Source organism: Dermochelys coriacea, chromosome 26 (genome assembly GCF_009764565.3).
Source record: "Dermochelys coriacea isolate rDerCor1 chromosome 26, rDerCor1.pri.v4, whole genome shotgun sequence".
Classification (NCBI taxonomy): Eukaryota; Metazoa; Chordata; order Testudines; family Dermochelyidae; genus Dermochelys; species Dermochelys coriacea.
In genome coordinates this window covers 9,817,033-9,839,366 of record NC_050093.1, presented here as the reverse complement: position 1 = coordinate 9,839,366, position 22,334 = coordinate 9,817,033, and the positions used below count along the sequence as shown (strand labels likewise).

Here is a 22,334-nt window from a genome sequence, read left to right as displayed (position 1 = left end):
TTTAGTACTTTGTGTTAGCTTGTATATGTGGCATATTAAATCTGATCAGTATGTTGAGTATGAATTGGGAAATTACTAGGTTCTATGATAGAGCAAATTTATCATTTCATGTTTTTAGCTAAGGCTGTCTGAGTTTTCTTTCCATATGATTCTGCTGCAAGATGTTGTGACAAATATGACAATAACCTACAATATCCTGGACAAACCTTTATTGAATTCAGTTCAATATGATAGGAGTTCATTATATCAAATATTCAAATGTTGATGTACTATTAAGGGTTTGTATATATTTCCTTGAGGGCAGGGGACCGCAGCCCTCCAGGAAATAAGATCAGCATGACTGGGTGTGCTTCCCCACGCAGGCCATAAGAGAGCTGAGTTAGGCCAGGTGGTCCCAATTAGCCAATTAAGTTGCAAAGAGGGGGAGGTGGTTGTAAGCTGAGTGGAGGATGCTAATTAGAAGGACGCTCACCTGTGCAGGAACAGGTGGGGCTTCTATGAAGCAGGAGGCTGACAATAGAGCGGGTCTTGGGGAGGAAGTAAGCCTGCAGTCTTGCACCCTCAGGTAAGGGAGCTAGCAATGCCTGAGAAAAGAGAGAAGAAGGTTTTATCTGTTGACTGAAGACAGAGGGGTCTGACTAGGAAGACTGGAGAATGAAAAGCTTGGAGAAGCATGATAGGAATTAGTCCAGGGGCGAGAGCAGCAAGGTAGATGTGGTCTCAGACCTTCACTGCTTTCTGTAAGGCCCAGGAGTGGAACCCAGAGTAAAGGGAAGGCCTGGGTTCCCTACCCCAACCACTGTAGAGTGGTGTTGCTTGGGCAGTGACTAGGAAGACTGCTGGAGTGACATCGTTAGGGATGGGAGGATTGCTTAATGCTACTGGTGCAGCAGGACTTTGAAAGACTCCCCCCAGCTGGGGGAATCACAGTGTGATCTGACTGAAGGGCCAAGTTATGAAGCAGCCGTACTGTGACTCTGCGAGTGGGAGGAGAGCTCCAAGTTGCAAGACCAGACAGTGGGGGCTGCATTTGGCAGAGCTAATCCCCAGCATCACCAGACGGCAGTGCTGCCCTAATGGTGAGTAGCACACCCTGTGATGGGCAGTTAGGCCAACTCACTCAAGTTGCAACACCTCCAGAGAGCTACCATCACCTGGGGAGGAGAGGCTCCTATATACTGGTTCAAACTGGATTCTCCAGGGACCAACAGACAAAGAAAGGTCCTTTGGATAAATACCCTGAGTGTAGTGACTCGGGGCCTTCTTTCCAATCCCACAACTAACAGGACCTCTGGTCCAAGGGGGACCCCCCAATCCTTAGGGAAGCGTTGGAAGGTCTTTGACCCTCTGAGGCCACATAAGACTTTGGTGCTTGTTCTGAGCTGAAACAGTGATGGGCTTGTGACCATAGGAAAACCCCTGTGTGGGGTTTGAAGGATTAATCACCAACCAGAACCCTTGCCCAAGTGAGGGGGTAATTTCTCATAAGCTTGTTAGCAAGCATTAGAGGTTCTTTTATTGTCTTAATATGTTGTCTGTGTAACGTTTTTACCTTAAGAATAAATCAGCTTGTTTAGAAACAACTGCATGGTAACTTAACTGAGGCATTTAGACGGTGTACCATCTCTGAGAGAAACAAAACAGTCTGCTTTAGTAGTCTGTCTTTTTGCTGCAATACAGTGAAGGCAGGGAATTGTTCAACCTGGAAATACGTGGGTCAGAAGGGAGAGAGATGCATATCTCCACCCAAGAGAGCGAATAGCTGGGGAGCCAGAAGCCTAAGAGTGGGGAAGACCACAAAGGGGAAATAGGGGTGCAGTTGCCCTGAACCCTGACAGATGTATCCTTTTTACAGGGGCTGTATATGATGAGTGTAAAATTCATCCTTGTACAGAGAAGCCATTACAAAGTCTGTGCACCACTTATGTTCTCAAAATTAGCAGTGCATAGGCCTTGTGCTTGACTTCTGGACATGACTGTATTTCCCATTTTGGGCATATTTTCTAGCATTGGATAGATCTCTAGCGGCCTGATTCTCACTTACAGTAAGGAATCTTTCCATGGATTCTAAGGCCCCAAGAGACCACTGTGTCATCTAATCTGGCCTCCTGCATAACACAAGGCATAGAACTTGCCCAAAATAATTTCTAGAGCATATCTTTTAGGAAAAATATCCATCTTGATTTAAACATGGTCAGTGATGGAGAATCCATCACAACTGTTTGTTAATTGCTCCAATGGTTATTACTGTCACTGCTAAAAAATGTATGCCTTATTTCCAGTCTGAATTTGTGGAGCTTTAACTTCCCAGCCACTAGATCACGTTGTACCTTTCTCTGCTAGATTGAAGAGCCCATTATTGAATATTTGTTCCCCATGTAGGTACCGATATACTGTAATCAAGACATTCCTTAACCTTCTCTTTGTTACGCTAAATAGATTAAGCTCCTTGAGTCTATCGCTATAAGGCATATTTTCTAATCCTTTAATCATTCTCGTGGTTCTTCTCTTTCCAATTTATCAACATCTTTGTTGAACTCTGGCCACCAAAAATGGACACAGTATTGCAGCCATAGTTGAACTGCTAGAGTAGTGTAAAATGTCCTTAGAGTAAAGGAGGATCTTGCCCATTTTCTTTGACTTTGTGTTGCTTTTCTGCCCCTTGAATTTTGCTGTGGATTTGGGGGTTAAGAATGCTCAAACCAAAAACTCAGTTGAAACAGCAGAGTTTCCTCTCTTTTTACATAACATTGTGGTTTGGAGACAAAAACATAAATCAATCAAGGTTTGTTCCAAAGGCTTATGAATCTTAATGAACTTTTTGAGCCACCTAGGCTGGATTTTGCATCTGTAACAAAACTCAGAGGCAGGTGCAATTCGCATAGTTTCAGGTTGGCTTGCCACCCTCTGCACAGCTCTGTCTGTCTCGACTGTCTATTTTATCTACTCTATTGGAACTATTTCTATATTGCCCCTATCCCCATGGTATATGAGCAGCTCCCTGTTTCTTCTTTTGCAGTAGCACTGGATAATGTAAGAATAATCTTCGTAGATTTGTCTTTAGTTCTGTTGCTGTCTGCTAAGAACGCTTTTCATACTGACAGCATATACAGTGGTATATACAGCATATACAGGGTATGTTTAATGTGACAACACCCTTATAAAAATATGGGCATTATATTAAACACTTGTTGTTGGGAGCTCAGCACATGGGCAGAACTGGACCTTAACTGTGTAATGAAAGCAGATGCATTAAACTCTAAAGACCAAATCCTGAAGCTCTTATTCAGGGCTTGTCTACACTGAGAAGCTAGTGAGAAATATGCATGCATTTAAAGCACAGTAGTTGTCGCATACTAACTCTTCACATGGACACTCTTATTCCACATTATTGGTATGCGTACACTGCAGTCAGATGTATGACGGTGGCACGGGTAGACATATATGAGCTTGCTTTAATCTAGCTACTGTGAATACTAATAGCAGTGAAGCCATAACAACACAGGTTTCTTTATGGGCTAGCTGCCTAAGTAAAGACCCAGAGTCTGGGGCAGGATTTTACAACCCACCATAGGCTGAGGAGACATCCTAAAAGTGCCTTTTTGTGGTATAACTTCATTCCACTCGTGTGGAAAAAGAATGCCTGCTTGGAAAGCTAGTGTGGAATAGGTATTCTGAGATAGTTCCACGTTTAGACAAGCCCTCAGACGAAGCTCCCACTGAAGTCACTTGGAGCGTTGTCAGGGTGAGGACCTCAGGATTTGGACCTATGGGTGAAATTCACCGTGTGTCGAGAGTTTGCACAAGGCCTGGATGACTAGTGCTAGCCCTATGTGTAGGGATGAATTTCACCATGAGGGCATCACCAGGGAAATGAAAATTGGGACATGCCATATCCCCGCACTGCTTCTTCCTGCCCAGTTCCGCCCCCTCCCCTGAACATGCTACATCCTCCCTCTCCCAGACTCCTGCTTCACGGTGGGAGGGAGGGGGAGGCGCTGATCCGTGGGGCCTGCTGGTGGGTGGGAGGCGCTGAGAGGGGGGTAGGAGGGAGCTGCTAGGGGGGTTGTGAGCACCCACCATGTTTTCCCTGGAGCATCCACGGAGTCGGTGCCTCGTGTGTGTGTGTTTAATATTTTAATATTTTCTCTTTAGGGCTTTTTACCTAAAGAATCAAACAGGCTTGCATAGGAAGAGCTGAGTGGTAACTTGTAAGCATTGACAATCACTCTCTTATCCGTCTCTGAAGAGAAAGCAAGCAGGTGTGCTTGGCCAGCCTGCCTCTGCTGGGAATAACACAATGAAGGCAGGGAATTCTGCAGCCCGGGAATGCTTCAGCCCGAAGGGAGTGAGACGAAGGTCTCCACCCAGAAAGGGAACCTCTGGGGAGCTGGCGCCGATGCTGAGTCACTGAGGGGAAATCCAAGTACAGTTGCCCTGAGCTGTGACACGTACACTGTGGGCCTGGTTCTCATTTACACTAAGGCCCTTTACACGACTCTGGCAATGGGATTTAAGGTGAGCGTAAATTACATTCGCTCTCATTTTAAAGCCCTTTTACACGGCCACAGCAAGCTAAGGGGGATTTGTTGTAAATGAGAATCAGGCCTTTTCAGATATTGCATTTGCTGATATATTTCACCTTCTATGAGGCACGCTTTTAGGCGTATCAAATTCTATTTTTATTGGTTGTTCTCATGACCTTTCTAAGTACCGCCTTGGTCACTTGCAACACAGATTGGTGGTGGGAGAGCACTAAAGCATTTTACAATGGCATTCAGTTGCCATGGGCCTGACCCAAAGCCCACTGATGTCAACAGGTTTCAAAGTAGCAGCCGTGTTAGTCTGTATTCGCAAAAAGAAAAGGAGGACTTGTGGCACCTTAGAGACTAACACATTTATTTGAGCATAAGCTTTCGCGAGCTACAGCTCACTTCATCGGATGCTCACGAAAGTTTATGCTCAAATAAATTTGTTAGTCTCTAAGGTGCCACAAGTCCTCCTTTTCTTGATGTCAACAAGAGTCTTTCCACTGACTTCAGTGGGCTTTGAATCCGGCCTTGTATCAGCAGGGCTTCCATACTTGCTGCTGTGACATTTCTGGCACCCTGTCTGGTCCTGCTGTTGCTTACATGTTAAAGGACATTTGCAACATCCAGTTATCCAGGAACAAACCCCTCGTGTAGCTAGCTGAGTTGTTAGATGTTTACAGGGTTCCGTGCAATGCACAATAGTTACCTACTACCCGTAGTAAGAACATTCAAATATCACATTTTGGGTAGAAACCAGCTAATCCGGACTCCTGTCTATCTCTGTGTATTTATATGGCACCCATAAAAATAGGGCTTAGATAGGACCTGACTGATGGTTAGACTTGATACTAGCTGCCTGCACAAGGGTGAATTTCACGGGAACCAAGTATAGTCTGGTTAAAATGGTCAGTATTGTATTAAGAAGAAAGGCTTAGTGACATGAGTCAAGGAGCATCAACTATGTTTTGCCATTCTGACACACTTTGGGGGATCAGCTGGCCTTTGATACTTTTAGTCCATACCGTACATCCTGCTTGTGAATGATCACAGTGAGATTCATGTTCTTAATCAGGGCACAGGGGATGATATGGGAAGAAGCGATTCTCATTTTTCTTGACTTTAAAATTAGGAAGTTTCCATCTTCAAAACGGCAGCTTTTCCAGGAGTTCTCTGAAGGAAAAAAATAACCTTGGCATGTTACTGTAATTGTCACTTGCTGCTGTTTCCCTCAGCAGTGTTAGGACAAGTGTAGCTTGTACCCTCGAGGCAGACAGCAGTGCTAAATTCTACCCAACTGTGACTGTTGCTTTATTACCAGGAGGACATAGAACTGAGCAGACAGTGCAAAGAAAGATATTTCAAATACCTCTTATACTCTCAGTTTAGGAAATTACATTTTGCCATGTAGTTTTTAATCTGGGGTATAGACCATACAAAATGACAAGCGGGAATGATTTAATTTTACGATAGTGCTGCACTGGATGGCCATTTTATGTTGCAGTAAAAGAGGGATTTGAAGTATTGGTGTACTTGGCTCTTCCTTCCACTTTTGAGGTCCTTATTTCTTTGAAGTTTGACAATAAAACTCTAAGCATGTTTTCATAGCCTTACTATCTGCTCCGGGAGCCTGAATTCTTACTGCAAAATGGATATAAACAATCAGCTTAGACTGGTAGTTTCTTGCAGTGGCTTTATGCAGGTGTAACTACACAAGGTAGTGGGGAATCTATTCCTGCCTTTGCGTTGCTATATGAATCATGTCACAGGATGGGTCTTCTCCTGCCCTGTGAGTACCACTGCCTAGGCTGCTCTTGTGGTCCCCTAACCAAACAAGCACAGGTTGTTTCCATTTCAGCAGGTGTGCATTTATTCTTCAGTTCCAAATCAACACAGAAGGTACCATAGATATATGGCAAGAGGACACTTGAGCACAGCTTTCTTTCCTCTCTGAAGCTCTCCCTCCCTTTCATTTCCTCTTGCTCCCAAATATATATCCCGTTGACACCCAAGCATGAGTAATCCCCACCAGAAATTAAGCCTGCAGTTTCCCCAGTGCTGCAGCAACCTGAGTAACTAGGGTGCTATGGCGAGCGCCCTGTGACAAATCATAGCTAGATGCTCCCTATCTTGAATGAATGAGCCCTAATTATTTGTTGCCCGGCACTTTATACGGTCATTTACACCACTGCAAATCTGCCAGCACTCTGATGTGGTAGCATTTTACATCCACTTTGCACTGGTGTGAGTGGCAATAGACTCAGACCCAGAATGTGGTGCATAAACATTGGTTTCTTCAAATGTAAAACTTGTTTCCGTTACTGGTCCTTGGTTAGAAACCAGGTGACAGATTTTCTATGCATGTTGGTGTAAATCAGATGTCCATTGAAGTAAATGGAATTACACTGGTATAAGTGAGATCAGAATCAGAACTCAGAGGTTGAAAAGACCTCAGAACATTTCCCAAACTTAAAAAACAATGCTAAAAAAGGGTGACTATTTCAGGGTTCTGATTTCATTCATTCATATACATATAGTTTAGTACATCCCAAATTTAAACTAGTATGTCAGACAACCAGCTGGTGTAAATCAATCTAGTTTCATTGAAAGTCAATAGAGCTGCATCTGTTTATACCAACTGAGAATCTGATCCTGTGTTTTCAGAGACAAAAGTTACTGTGTTTCTCCTGCTGCTGTATTATGCCTTCCTGGGAGACTGATTTTTATCATGTATGTTGAACGTCAAAGATAGAAATAAAATATTCTTACCACTGTAGTGATACCCCACCCAGTGATTACTTCTACACCGCAAATCTGCATTTGCGTACACTGTATTTCTTTGCGGCACCCAGAAAGGTGATTTAAAGCCATGTAGGGTTTTCTATTATGTAGCAGCTTTGCATAATCATCATGGAATCTACTGCATTGCACCGCAGAAATCAAGTCAAATCTAAGGTAAGCTTCTATTTCAGAGTTCCTTGAGGATTTTTTGAAAGTCTGCCAAGCTTAATTCAGCTTTGCGTGCCTTAAAGTTCATGCAGTGAAAAGACATATTCCTGCCAAAATGTATTAAACTGGTGATTATTGGCGCTCCGAGGACAATTGCTTAGAGTTCCCTTGTTTCTTCATTCACCTTCTTAATTATTGAAATGACTGAAGTTAACAAGTCTAATCAGATTTGTGGGAGTAATTCAGGTCAGCATTTGTAGGTCAGAGAGAGAGAAAAGGAGACTGGGTATTAAATACAAATGAAATTATTATCTTCGCTTTGACGGATAAGCATAGAGGAACCTACCCCCCCCCCCCAAAAAAAAAGAAAAGAAAAACCCTTGAGCAAACTTTCCTCTATACATTTGTAAGGCTTGAATGATTTTTTTTTTTTTAAAGTTTATAATACTCTAACATTTCACGGGGGAATGGGCAAAAGGGAAAAAATGATTGCAAGAAGTAGCCTATTACACCAGAATTATTTCACACCCGACATAATTAAAGGAATCTTAATAAATGAACTGCAAAGCACTATGGAGTATAAAGCAGAAACAAATGTATTTCACAGTGTGATCTTTGCAGCCTGCTCCTACTTCAGGAGAGACGTTCAGGTTTTTTCAAACCACATAGCAAAGTGAAAGGATGCTTAGGACAATGTGGGTTTTCTGCACTAGGTTGGCCACTTACAGGGCAGAATCAGGGGAAGTGTCAAGGGTTTCCTTGAGGCAGACGCTCCATGGAGCAGGCTCACACCAGGTTTCACAGAAGAAATTATCACTGAAGTCAAAATAACCACCTATGCACTAAATTCCATAACATAAAAAAAAGTCCTTTACAGAGGTCCAAGGCAAAGTCTGTAAAGCTTAGGCCCCTGACCAAACCAGTTTACTTAAGAGAGAGCTTTTCTGTCCTGATGTCACCCACGGCAGCCCCCCTTTTTATCTGGTCTGCTGAGCCCTGATTGGCCTCCACCTGCTCCCACCCCTTCTAGGTGCTGGAGGAGCAACTCTTACTGGTGCTTGCCTGCAGCTGATTGTGGGATGCCTCTCTAGGCAGTCCCTGGAGGTCTAATCTCACTGCTCGTCCCATTCATCAAGACAGTTTCTTAGGGAAGGATGCACCCACAGCCACAGGGCCTTCCGTGACGGTCAGCAGATGCTTGGTACATCCTTTCACAGCTAGTCTGATGTACTGATGTTAATATGGCTTTCTGATCTGGTCCAAATAGTCCTAAGGTGAAATTTTGCTCCTGCTAAGAGGATCAGCATCAGGTCTCTGCATCACTTAGTCTCTTAAAAGGAGACTTTATGGCTGAATTTCACCCATGAAGATCTGTCCTTTACTTGCAGATTTAGGCTGTTCCCAGCATGCCATAGGCCCCATAAATTTCTACCTGATCATAGTTTTGTTTTCTTCTCTTCTTCTCTAAAACATATGATCAAATCCTGCAGCCATTACTCAGGCAAACTCTTACTGATGTCAGTAGGAGTTCCACATGCCTGGCTCACGTCTAGCAGTTTGTCCAGCCCGATGGCAATGGAAAGGGTGGGAGTCAGAGACTGTAAATGGACAGTAAACCCGCCCCTAGAATGTATTGGTATAACATAGGTCTCTTCTGTTGTTCCGCTCTCTTGGCCCCAAAAGCCAAGTGGTGGAGGACAATATGGAGCTGGAGGAGGTCTGGATGGGGAGTTCACTCCACAAGGCTTATAGGCCCAACCCGTCCCTGGCAGCATGGGGAGCAGAGAGGCACAAACAACCTCTCTTCCGTCTGTACTGGCCCACCGGATGCATGCAGACACAGGACTGTAATGCCATTGATGTGAATAGAGTAACATTCAGGATGAATTGGGCCTAGGTGTGAAAGAACTTGGTACATGTGATTAAAACTGGTTGGGAAATGTTTGTTATTTTAGTGTTTGTCAAACTTTTGTGAGATGTTTTTGTTTTCCTTGGCCATTTTTTTGTGTGTATGTATATACATACAGACACACACACAGACACACACACACACACATTTTTTAAATCAAGTTTTTGTTGCCAAATCCTAAAACGCTTTCACATGAAAACACAATGTTTCCAATTAAAGACAAATATCCAGGCTTTGGGTTGAGCTTTTCAGTGAATATCTGCCTATTTTAATTGAAAATAATCAGTTGTGAAAACATTCATTTTTGATGCAACTCCATCTTTTGACACAGGTTTTTTGGACAAAACCATTTTTTCTTGTTTTAATTTTTAAAATTTGAAATACAAATTTCAACGTATTTGAGCATCTTGATTAGCTGTTGGTTTAATTAGGTGTTCAGGGTCTTGTCTGTAGGGAGACTGTATGCATATATTGCATTGGAGTTACACTTCTACAGTATGGGGAATTGCAGACTACATGTTTCAAACTACTGGTTTCTATTGTAGAGTAGATATCAGCCCCTCTGTACTCATTTTAAATATTTAATCAGAAAATTTCCACAGACGTGAAACATCTTATTGCGGAAGCAGGAGCTGGGTTTGACAAGAGAAGGCAGCAGTGTGTTTTTACGCCATTACACAATCCCACAGGCAATAAAGATTCAAAATCAACTCTCCATCACTTTTTCAGTTCTCTAGTTAATGGGAGTTTAAATCTTATGACTTGCAATACTTGTATAGTCAACAGAGGGGAATTCCAAATGGATGTGTCTCTGAAACTAAGCAACAGAGGACCAAGGCAGAGACTGCACTAGGGATTCTTAGATTAATTGCACATAGCTGATATAAAACAATGAGAACACTTCAATTAACTGGAATGGATTAAGCAATGTCAGGGCTCATTCTGTTTCCCATGACAGAGTAAATTCGGAGTATCTGCGTTAAGCTCAACTACATTATACCAGTGTAAAACTGGTGTGAGATCAGAGACAGGCGTATCAAGGAGGGGAGGGGACTCTCCAATAACTTTTCATGGTAAAAATTCCCATGGCTGGAATTCCCAATTCGACTCTGCCCAGGGTGGCAGTAAGGGGAATGCCACATAGGTCAGTTGTGGGCATTTTTACCACCCCATAGTTTAATCTTGAAAATCAAGCAATGTCTTTTTATCTTCTCAATCAAATTGTAAGTTGGCTGCTGTACTATGTCTCCGGAAGCTGTGTGTGTTCAGTCACAGCCATACTGTGATGGGGGCAGGGCAATCCCACTCCAGCAGAGAAGAAGATAAGGAAAGTTCATGGGACCAACTAGCCCCACCCTCTATGCTTGCAGCCAATGCCCAACCTGGAAGGGGAATAAAAGGAAAGAGCCTGGCCCATTTCAGGGTTGGCCGGCCAGAAAGGAAGATGGAGTTCTGCCTCTCTCTGCCTGAAGCAGGCTTGGCTTGCAGAGTTGCGGAGGGATGGGCCTGCTGGCCAGAGTAGCCTCGGGGGAGGAGCAGTTAGACCCCAGGAGTGAGTGGCCATGGGTAAAGGATTGTTTGGGAGCCGAGCCTGAAGGGAAGGACAAGGATGCCCCTATGGAGAAGTGAAGGACAGCCGCGGTATTGAGTTGGGTTTGCTGTTTGTTTTGGAATGTTTCAGGACTGAGTCCCTCCACACCATCCCATCCTCCTGTGCCCGGGGGCATGGGGTGGGAGAAAAGACTGGAAGGTTTGCTACACTACACGCAGGAGCCATATGCCCTCACACATAAATATTTTTCTATTATTTCTAAGGCATCCATCATCTTAATATGTAGAATTTATTCCACGTGCATCTCCTTTTGTATGGAACTGCCCCTGAATCACAAAGGAAGTCTGGCACGGTCAGGAGCTGAACCTATATCTCTCCAAAAAGAAAAGGAGGACTTGTGGCACCTTGGAGACTAACAAATTTATTTGAGCATAAGCTCTCGTAAGCTACAGCTCGCTTCATCGGATGCAGCTTTCGTGAGCTACAGCTCACTTCATCGGATGCACGAAAGCTTATGCTCAACTAAATGTGTTAGTCTCTAAGATGCCACAAGTCCTCCTTTTCTTTTTGCAAATACAGACTAACACGGCTGCTACTCTGAAACCTATATCTCTCCAGTGTCTTCACCGCAAGACCATCCTTTCTGTAGCATGGCTTTTCTCCATGGGCTTCTAAGTGCATCTTGCTTTTGTTTTGTCTTCTAGATTGTAAAGTCTAAAAGGGTCAGACACAGTCCTGGTGATTGTGTCTTCTACAGCGGGATTTCCACTGTTTGATAGGGTTGACTTCCAATAGGGCGTCTATTGCGTGAACGTTTCCCCTCCCAGTTACATCTAAATTGACCACCTCTCCTTCCCTTCATGATCACAGAGCCATGATAGAAATTGTTTCTGTGGGGGAGTAGCATTTAGAAATGATTTAATATGATTTTGAAGATGGAAACATGGAGGAGGATTCAGTAACCTGTGACCAGCGACTCTTTATGGAAGTTGTGTTCGTATAGTGCCAATCCTATGGTAAATAATAGAGCTTATGCTGAGGATGGAAATTCCATTTTGAGAAGGATTTTGAGATTTTAAAATTTGGTGTCCTTCCAATTTAGAACAAAACCAGAAATAATGGAAATTCTCAAGTGGAAATTTTTTTTAAGGTTTAATTTCTGATCTCTTGGTCAAAATGTTGGACAAAATTGAAACACTTCTTTCCAGTTTTGACTTTTTTTGTTATGTTCATATATACTATTGTACATTTTCTTTTAAAGATGGAAATGAGAAATTGGAATGAAAAGTCTGTGTCCGGGAAAGCATTCCTAGATTATTCCCTATGCAGCACGAAGTACAGAGTAGCACATAGTGTGGGCTGAGAAACCATTGTTGGAATTTTTTTTTCTTTTTCTCTGAAATGAAATTTCAGCAAAATCAACACAGTTTTGCAAAGTATTTTGACTTTGACAGAACAGCATTTTCTGATCAAAACTGGCTCTGTCAAAGTTTTCCGACTAGCTCTACTAATAATACTCTGAATTTCTGACCTTGTTAGGTTTTCAGTTCACAAGTGTATAATAATTTTAGAGGGACGCATCTTTATGAGAGAAGTAATTGCTAACTGATTTCTCTCCATTGTTGTTCTAAGCTAAACATACAGGCTCTTTGTACCGGAGATATGTTTGTTTTTTTTAAGAGCAGTCTGCTCTTCACAGTTATCAAGAGGACGCCCCCACCCCCCGCTCCTGCAATCCACCCATATAAAACACATTTAATTACTCTGCAACTGTGCATATGAATTATTTTATTTTATTTCTTTTTAGATAACATTGTTCTCATTTATCAAAAGAAGAAGCCCGTGGTTTTAAATATGCTAGGAGAGAAGGCACAATTATCCCCTATGAATTATCCATTATTTCTTGCCATTATAAATGAGTGATTAGACGTTTCCAACCTAGATGCTGTCTTCCAAACTGAACAATATCAGGATAACCTCAGGCGACTTCATTGTGAATTGAGACCTATTTCTAACTCAACAATTTCCCTCTATAGGAATGGTACTATCTGTGGACCTTTTTCAGCCCTAGCTTCATTTTTATGCTCAGTCTGAATAGTAACCAAAGTCACCTGTCACATTCCTTGCTGGTTCCTGTCTTGAACAATTCACGCTTGCCTTTGCTATGTGAATTTAAGCATACCAGTGCAGACACTGGGGAAGGAAATATTGTCTAGCAGGCATATGAACATGGGGAACTACAAATCGGGACATTTGGGTTCTATCTCCACCTTTGCTGCTTGTGGGCCTCAGGTGAACGCATTGTGCTCCAACTGAAGTTCAAGTGAGAAGGATTTTGCCCTTAGCCCCTTTGGCTTTGCTTATACAAGAGAACTTTAGCTTGCTAACCACCATTTGGTCCCTCTAGGACATCTATCACACCTTGAGTTTACACACACAAGTGCTCCTAACAGCGTGCTGCCATTACAGTCTTGTTCTGGATTGACTTTCTTAAAGCAAAGGCTAACCGCTGTATGTTATCCCCCTGCACCAGTCTCAACCAGCTAAGTGTCAGCATGGATGGGAATTATTGGTATAATAGCCCCAACTTTGAAAATAGTCCTCTCGCTATTGTCCCAAAACACACTGCTTAAATAGCCTCTCTGGTGTACTTTCTGTAGGAATCAAGCTGTCTGGAAGTTGATTATCTGTGCTGTACACACCATGGGGCTCAGCTGAGTTATTTTCAAGTAGCCAGACTCAAACTGTCAGAGAAGCATGAAAAGAACAATTCCCAAAGTTACACAGTAATCTCACTGTAAAGAGTTGGAAAATGTCAGATGGTGCTGCAAGAAATAGCTATCTGGGAGCTAGGGGCAAAGCGTCTTCATGAGATTTTTTTTTTCTGTCTGCCCGCCCATGTGCCAGACCACTGCACTTAAATAGCATGCTTGACTTGCATACCTGCGATCACATTTCATTCTTGTTGTGGTTAGAAGTTGTGCTCAAATCATCTAACATGGTTCATTCTTGTGTGTGGATAGAAAAAATAACGTGCTAACCATTTTAGACAGTTACTAATTATTTGTATTGCTGTAGTGTCTAGAGGCCACCAATCAGAAGAAGGATGATCCAGTGGTAAGGATGGTAGCCTGGTATTCAGGGACACCCAGCTTCAATTACCTACCCTACAACAGATTTCTTGTGTGACCTTAGGCATGTCACTTGGCCTCTCCGTGCCTCAGTTCCCCATTTTTAAAATAGGGATAATACCACTCCCCAACCTCACTGAGGTGAGGATAAATACATGAAGTAAGTCCAATCACTGGAAGTTTTTTTTTTTCCAACAGGTTTGACAAACATCTGTCGGGGTAGTCTAGGCATATTTAACCCTGCTTCAGCACAGAGGTCTGGACTAGATGATTTCTTGAAGTCCCTTCCAGCCAGAGGCAATGCAAGGTGGGCAGGGGCTGCAAAGTCAAGTCCCACCCCCAGTTTGCTGCTTGGATTCTACTACTGAACATGCTGACATGGACTAAGTATGTTCAGTAACACTGCTGAAGCCGACTCTCCCCCCACACTCTGTCCCCCTACTATTGGCAGGCATGGATTGTCTCTGCTTTCAGCCCTATGATTCTATAATTAAAGATTGTGAGGTGCTCAGAAACTCAATTAATGGGGACTAAATAGGCGCCTAATAGTGTCTTAAGCTGTGCATCCAACCACCAGTGTTAAAACCTAGTTCTTCAGCAAGATACTAGCATGTTTTCCCTGTTCAGATAGTTCAAATAGGGCCTGTTTATTTTGTTTAGCCCCAACCGTGTTTAAACAAGGTTATTTTTGTTTAGGGGAGGCAGGAAGGTCAAATGGGCTTGAAGGGTTTTTATGTTTCAATGGATGTCTTTTTAAAGGCATGGAGGGGAAAATCAATTTTTTTTCTTTTACTCATGGTCCATTGCTTAAAGAATCACTTTTCCATAGGGAGAAAGGCAGCTTTTCCTCCCCAAAAAAACAAACTGTTCTTTCATAAGGATTTGCTTACTTTGTCTTTTGAAGATATATCTACGCGTAGTCAAAGAACTGGTCCCAGTCTGGGAGTAGCAGTCTCCAGGTGGTGCCATCTGGTCATTTGAAAAATTATATTCAGAAGAGATTTTTTCCTCATTGATGCTTAGGGATCTGTGTAGCAGTAGGTGGCACAGAATCCCACTGCAGGAAGTGTCTTTGAGTGCGTGGGGGAAGCCCAGCGTTAATGTTAAAGCTCAGGATTCTTCTAAACATTCAAAGTTGCCAAATGAAAGCCCAGATCCTGCAAACATTTATGCAAGTATGCTTAACTTTATGCAGAAATTTAAATAGTCTACTCAAGAGCAAAAAGTTGAGCAGGCAGACAAATGCTTGCAAGATCAAGGCATTAGTTGCAGTGTTGATTAGTCTTGCAATTAGATTGTGAGTCTCATGACATTAAGGAGCAATCTCCCCCACCCCCCGAATGGTAATACATGATTACATGAGTCTCAATTTAAATGTTGTGTTTAATGAAAGTTTCTAGACCTCATGATTGCAGTGGAAAGTTTGACGTGATTTGCAAGTAATCTAAAGTCTTAAAATGTAAAAGCAAAGAAAAAAATCCCTGCTTTTTTAAAAAATATCTTTTTAAAAGATCAATATTTTTGGGGGGTAGGGGGGTGATTTTTGAACCCTTGTGAGTGGCAGTGCTTCACCTGGGCTGAAAATGTGTTTCCTTAGGTCTTTCATCCTATTGGTGTAGGGACAAGCAATCTAGTTTGGGTAATTTCAGAGCCATGCCACAGTCATTCTCCAAATTAAAGCCAAACCTTTTTATAAGGCTAAAAAAATATTATTTTTTTTTTAATTTCTGGATGCCTCTGCAATTTTGGGTTCCAGCGGAGATGATCAGCAAAACTAGTGACAATAATAATTAAGAATTGAAAGCATAGAAAGATCTTGACTAATACATCCTCGCAGCACTCCTCTGAACTAGGGAATTCCCATCTCCACTTCACAGAGGCACAAAGAGGTTACGTGACCTGTCCTGTGCCTCTAAGTGAGTCAGTCTCAAAGCCTGCAGGTCTCTGACAAAGGAGGGTCTTCAGCGGGACTTGCATGAGGAGAGGGCAAAGGACTTCCAGTGGAACTCCAAACATTGAGTGCAACTGGAAGAAGACTCAGATGTTTGCGTGAGCAACTGACAAGTGGTTGGAAAAGGCTAGAATCATTGGTGAAGCAGGGGGAGCAGAGGACAGGGCAGATTTGGGCAAGGCTTTTGACGGAGATGTCAAAAGTTTGAACTCGATGTGGTGCTGAGGGGAAACCAGTGGGAGGAGGAGATGTTCAAAACAACTGGCAAAGAAAATGGTTACTTGGGAAGAGGATTTTATATAGACATGACTCTGTGAGTGTGTGTGTGAGAGAGAGGGGTGGGGGCGGGGACGGGGACGGGGGTGAGGGTGGAATAGATGTCAGTGAGACCAGATGCTTGGGTGACAGTCCCTGTTAACATCTGCCATGCTTCCTCATTTTCCACCTTGAAGTCTGTCTTCAATCTTTCCTTTGCAGATGTGCGCAAAAGTCTTGACAACCAACAATTAGGCTGTAGGTGTGCACAGACCACTGCTGACCAATATTGTCTCATTGTTTCCTTGCACTCCCTGATCTGTCTCTTCGCTTATGCTTAGATTGTAAGCTGTTGGGAGTGGGAACCATATTTTCATTCTGTGTTTGTACGTCACCTAGCACCATCTATGACTGGGGTGCCTAATTGCTATGGTAATACAAATAATAGAGTCAATTTGAGCAATAACAGAGGCCTAGCTGAGAGCTGTGATTGGAATAGAGGTAAAAGAACAGGTCTGGCAGTGGTTGCTTCACTGGAGAACCGACAAACATCATTTCTCAATGCTGAACTAGAAGAAGGTCAGATACCCGCGAGAAGTAAGCACTTCAAGGTGTCTTCGGGCAATGTAAAGAGATAAATACTTTATCTCTAGCACATCCAAACTTTTATTGACTGAACTACTTTAGCAAGGGACCTAGTTAAAAGAGGAAGCAGAAATTGTAAAGTCAAGCACCTTGATACAATCTCACCCAGCCTGGCTCGGTGACTGGACCGCTTGGAACTCCAGCTTTCAGCTGTTGTAAATCAGGTGCGGAAGGCTAAGTTCATTACCAGAAGGGATACGCTAGAAGGAAAGCTGCAGATAAATTGATCAGCACTGTGGTCTGCATGTTGTCATGGCTGAGAGGGCTTGTGATTAAAAACTAAAGCCTTAATTGTAATTGTCACTTCCATATTTAGTCACCTCAAGGCATGAAACATTCTGCTTAAATATTAAACAATGAAGTTCTTGGGCCTGTTACATCAGCACTAAATCAAAATTCAAGATGCATTCCAAGTGTCGACACTGGACTTCCCTATTGCTGATGTTGCAATGTCCCTTTTCAGATGACTATGGCTGTTCGTCTCATTAATATGTATAACAGAGTAATGATGGTCTTGTGGTTAAGAGACTGGACTGGGAGTCTGGAAAGTGTGGTTCAGTCCCTGTGTGACGTTGGACAAGGCACTTAAGGTCTCTTTACCCTACTCTCCTTCTGCAAAAGGACACACGGATACTATGGTGATGAAGTTGATATAAGCACCTCAGTAGGCTGTCGCATGTACATCAGTGATATTAAGGAAACAGAAAGACATGGGGAAGGATCTGTACACCATGAAGGCTTGGTAGAAAGACTGCAAACGTAATAGAATGGGGTGGATCATGTTAAGATACTATCAGACAAGAAAGTATATCCTTGTACTTAACATAATAAAGATGTTGTTCTCCATCTTAATCCAAGATTAAATAGAATCATAGAGCAATAGGGTTAGAAGAGATGACAAGGGTCATCTACTCTAACCCCCTGCCAGGATGCAGGATTTTTTGTCTCAACTATCCAAGCCAGATGGCTCTCCAGCCTTCTTTGAAAACCTACACGACTTCCCTAGGCAGTCTGTTCCATTGTCCTACTGATTTTACAGGTAGTAAATTTCCCCTGAGATTTAATCTAAATCTGCTATGCTGTAGTTTGAACCCTTTGCCTCTGGGCCTGCCTTCTGTGGCAAGAGAGAACAATTTTTCTCCATCTTTTATATGACAACCTTTTAAGTATTTGAAGACTGCTATCATGTTCCCCCTTAATCTCCTCTTTTCCATACTAAACATATCTGGTTCCTTCAGCCTTTGCTCATATGGCTTGCGTTCCATCCCTTTGATCATCTTTCTCACTTGCCTCTGGATCCTTTCCAATTTCTCTACATCCTTTCTATACACTGGTGACCAAAACTGGACATGGTGCTCCAGCTGAGGCCTAACCAGCACCCGGTAGCTGGTACTATCGCCTCCTGTGACTTGCATGCTATGCCTCTGTTTAATACAACCCAAAATTGCATTTGCCTTTTTTTGGAGCAGCATCATATTGCTGACTCACGTCGAGGTTGGGATCCACCACAACTCCCAGATCCTTCCCAGCAGCACCGTTGCCAAGCCTGTTATCCCCCATTCTGCGTTTGTGCATTTGGTTTTTCTTCCCCAAGTGTGGCACTGTACGTTTATCTTTGCTGAATTTCATTTTTTGGCTATAGCCCAGTTCTCCAATTTATCAAGATCCCTTTGAATTTTAACTCTATCCTCCAAAGTGCTTGCAACCCCCTAGCTTTGTGTCCTCTGCAAATTTGGTCAGTCTGATCTCTCTAGGTCATTAATAAAGATGTTCAACAACACTGGACCCAGAACAAATCCTTGTAGAACCCCGTTTGAAACTTCCCTCCAATCTGACATCATTCCATTAATAATTATTCTTTGTTTGCTGCTGTTTATTGTTTAATTGCATATCCACTTCATGGTAGTTCTGTCAAGCCCACATTTCTCTAGCTTATTTGAAAATGTCCTGTGGGACTGTGTTCTGTAAGCAGTGACTTGGGGATCGGTGATTATGTGGTGTGTGATTTGTACCAAAGCCAAAGAAATTACTTTAAATTGTACACAGAACCAATCCATAAAATTTTGCTCCATGAATGTTTGTTGCGGAACTGGGTAAACTGCATTAGTTTTGTAAGCCTCTCCACTGGATGTGGCAAGCAGCTAACATCTGATTTAAATTAAGTCTTCAGTACCTTTTGTATTGAGGAAACCTGATCTGGGACACCATATAGCAAACTGTAGCCTGACTGTGCTACAGAATGGCATCTCAAGAGTGGATCTATCCCTGTGACTCACCATTCTAGCCACTGAGGGCCTGCTGGAAGTTTGAAGTAGGCTCTACAGAAGATTTGTGGGTGAAACCAAAGAGAATCCAGACAACCTAGTTGCTTTTGAGAAAGAGAAGCTGCAGGCATGTTAAAGTAAATGCTCACATTTGTTTACCTGTTCAGAGAGAGAGAGAGAGAGAGAGGATCTTTGTTCAGCATTTTAACACTATTGCCTTAAATGTTTATGTGGCGGCATACAAATGGTTTGCCGACAGGAAGCTCGTGTGGCTGCATGTTCCATGTGTTGGGGGAACTGGGAATTTGAGGCAAGATTTAAAAATGCATCCAGCTGGAAATGTGAGAAGGAGCATGAATCTTGTCATGTATTTATCTGACTGGAAAGGCTTTTATGAGTTGAATTAACCACATGATTTAGTGCAAAGTAATGACCATTTTGCCATGAGAGTGCTGCTCTTAACACATTGCATCTTGCAGCAAGCTGATCAGAAATCAGAGTATTGTGGTTTGGCTGAAACATACAATTTCAGTGCCTCATATTGCATTGTCTTTGCACCTTCTGTCATCATTGACACCATTATAAAATGCTACTAAATCAGGGGGGAGGGGAGCATGTTTTACACCTGCCTTGCACTGGTAGAAATGACTGCCCAAGCTGTTAAGCAGTGGAGAATCAGGCTGTAACATTTTCATGCTTAATAGGGTTATTCACAGGCCTTGCACTGAAGAAGGAAGGGAAGTTACTGGAAAACATTATATTGTGAAGCATTTGCTCAGTAACTGCTTTACAGTTGCAACTAAGGGTTTGTTTTCTAAACAGCCTGCAACTTTTTAAAAATGTGCTTCTAAAGCAAGGGTAGGGGCTTTTATTAAGGTTACTGGGGCATATGGATATGGACTCCTGGGGAAAATAGTTTACAGTGTCCATAGTGGGCTCGGGTATCTCTCTTCCCTTGTATTTCTCCTAGCATAAGTTAAACACAATGGGCCTCATTCTGCAGTCACACTGCAGTAAATCAGAAGTAACTCCACAGAAGCCAGTAGAGTTACATCAGTGCAAAAACAGGTGTGTGTGTGTGTGTGTGTGTGTGTGTGTGTGTGTGAGAGAGTGAGTGCCGAACTAGGCCCAGCATGAGTAAAGAACCTGATCCTCGGCTGTGGCTGAGAATGGCATAATATTGCTCTGGAGATAGAGAATGCAAATGTAGCCTTGATAACTCAGACACACCCCTGGAGCCCCGACCTGGGGTATTCTATTTGCTACCCAAGATCCATAAACCTGGAAATCCTGGACGCCCCATCATCTCAGGCATTGGCACCCTGACAGCAGGATTGTCTGGCTATGTAGACTCCCTCCTCAGGCCCTACATTATCAGTACTCCCAGCTATCTTCGAGACACCACTGACTTCCTGAGGAAACTACAGTCCATTGGTGATCTTCCTAAAAACACCATCCTAGCCACTATGGATGTAGAAGCTTCTACACCAACATTCCACACAAAGATGGACTACAAGCCGTCAGGAACAGTATCCCCGATACTGTCACGGCTAACCTGGTGACTGAACTTTGTGACTTTGTCCTGACCCATAACTATTTCACATTTGGGGACAATGTATACCTTCAAATCAGCGGCACCGCGATGGGTACCCGCATGGCCCCACAGTATGCCAACATTTTTATGGCTGACTTAGAACAACGCTTCCTCAGCTCTCGTCCCCTAATGCCCCTACTCTACTTGCGCTACATTGATGACATCTTCATCATCTGGACCCATGGAAAAGAAGCCCTTGAGGAATTCCACCATGATTTCAACAATTTCCATCCCACCCCCAACCTCCGCCTGGACCAGTCCACACAAGAGATCCACTTCCTGGACACTACGGCGCTAATAAGCGATGGTCACATAAACACCACCCTGTATCGGAAACCTACTGACCGCTATTCCTACCTACATGCCTCTAGCTTTCATCCAGATCATACCACTCGATCCATTGTCTACAGCCAAGCGCTACGATATAACCCCATTTGCTCCAACCCCTCAGACAGAGACAAACACCTACAAGATCTCTATCATGCATTCCTACAACTACAATACCCCCCTGCTGAAGTGAAGAAACAGATTGACAGAGCCAGAAGAGTACCCAGAAGTCACCTACTACAAGACAGGCCCAACAAAGAAAATAACAGAACGCCACTAGCCATCACCTTCAGCCCCCAACTAAAACCTCTCCAACGCATCATCAAGGATCTACAACCTATCCTGAAGGACGAGCCATCGCTCTCACAGATCTTGGGAGACAGACCAGTCCTTGCTTACAGACAGCCCCCCAATCTGAAGCAAATACTCACCAGCAACCACACACCACACAACAGAACCACTAACCCAGGAACCTATCCTTGCAACAAAGCCCGTTGCCAACTCTGTCCACATATCTATTCAGGGGATACCATCATAGGGCCTAATCACATCAGCCACACTATCAGAGGCTCGTTCACCTGCGCATCTACCAATGTGATATATGCCATCATGTGCCAGCAATGCCCCTCTGCCATGTACATTGGCCAAACTGGACAGTCTCTACGTAAAAGAATGAATGGACACAAATCAGACGTCTAGAATTATAACATTCAAAAACCAGTAGGAGAACACTTCAATCTCTCTGGTCACTCGATCACAGACCTAAGAGTGGCTATCCTTCAACAAAAAAGCTTCAAAAACAGACTCCAACGAGAGACTGCTGAATTGGAATTAATTTGCAAACTGGATACACTTAACTTAGGCTTGAATAGAGACTGGGAATGGATGAGTCATTACACAAAGTAAAACTATTTCCCCATGGTATTTCTACCCCCCACCCCACCCCCCACTGTTCCTCTGATATTCTTGTTAACTTCTGGAATTAGCCTACCTTGCTTGTCACCATGAAAGGTTTTCCTCCTTTCCCCCCCCTGCTGCTGGTGATGGCTCATCTTAAGTGATCACTCTCCTTACAGTGTGTATGATAAACCCATTGTTTCATGTTCTCTGTGTGTGTATATAAATCTCCCCTCTGTTTTTTCCACCAAATGCATCCGATGAAGTGAGCTGTAGCTCACGAAAGCTTATGCTCAAATAAATTTGTTAGTCTCTAAGGTGCCACAAGTAC

The 22,334-nt window shown here is 43.1% G+C and overlaps 1 protein-coding gene across 1 annotated transcript in view; it reads left to right on the top strand.

Annotated features, from left to right (window-relative positions):
* The first annotated feature begins 484 nt into the window (after nucleotides 1-484).
* The window catches only part of LRRTM4 (leucine rich repeat transmembrane neuronal 4), a 1,004,432-nt gene continuing 982,582 nt past the window's right edge, over nucleotides 485-22,334 (top strand). Inside the window, exon 1 of the mRNA XM_043502943.1 lies at nucleotides 485-1,079. The gene's annotated coding sequence lies outside the window, so the exon portion shown is untranslated. The remainder of the gene's footprint in view (nucleotides 1,080-22,334) is intronic.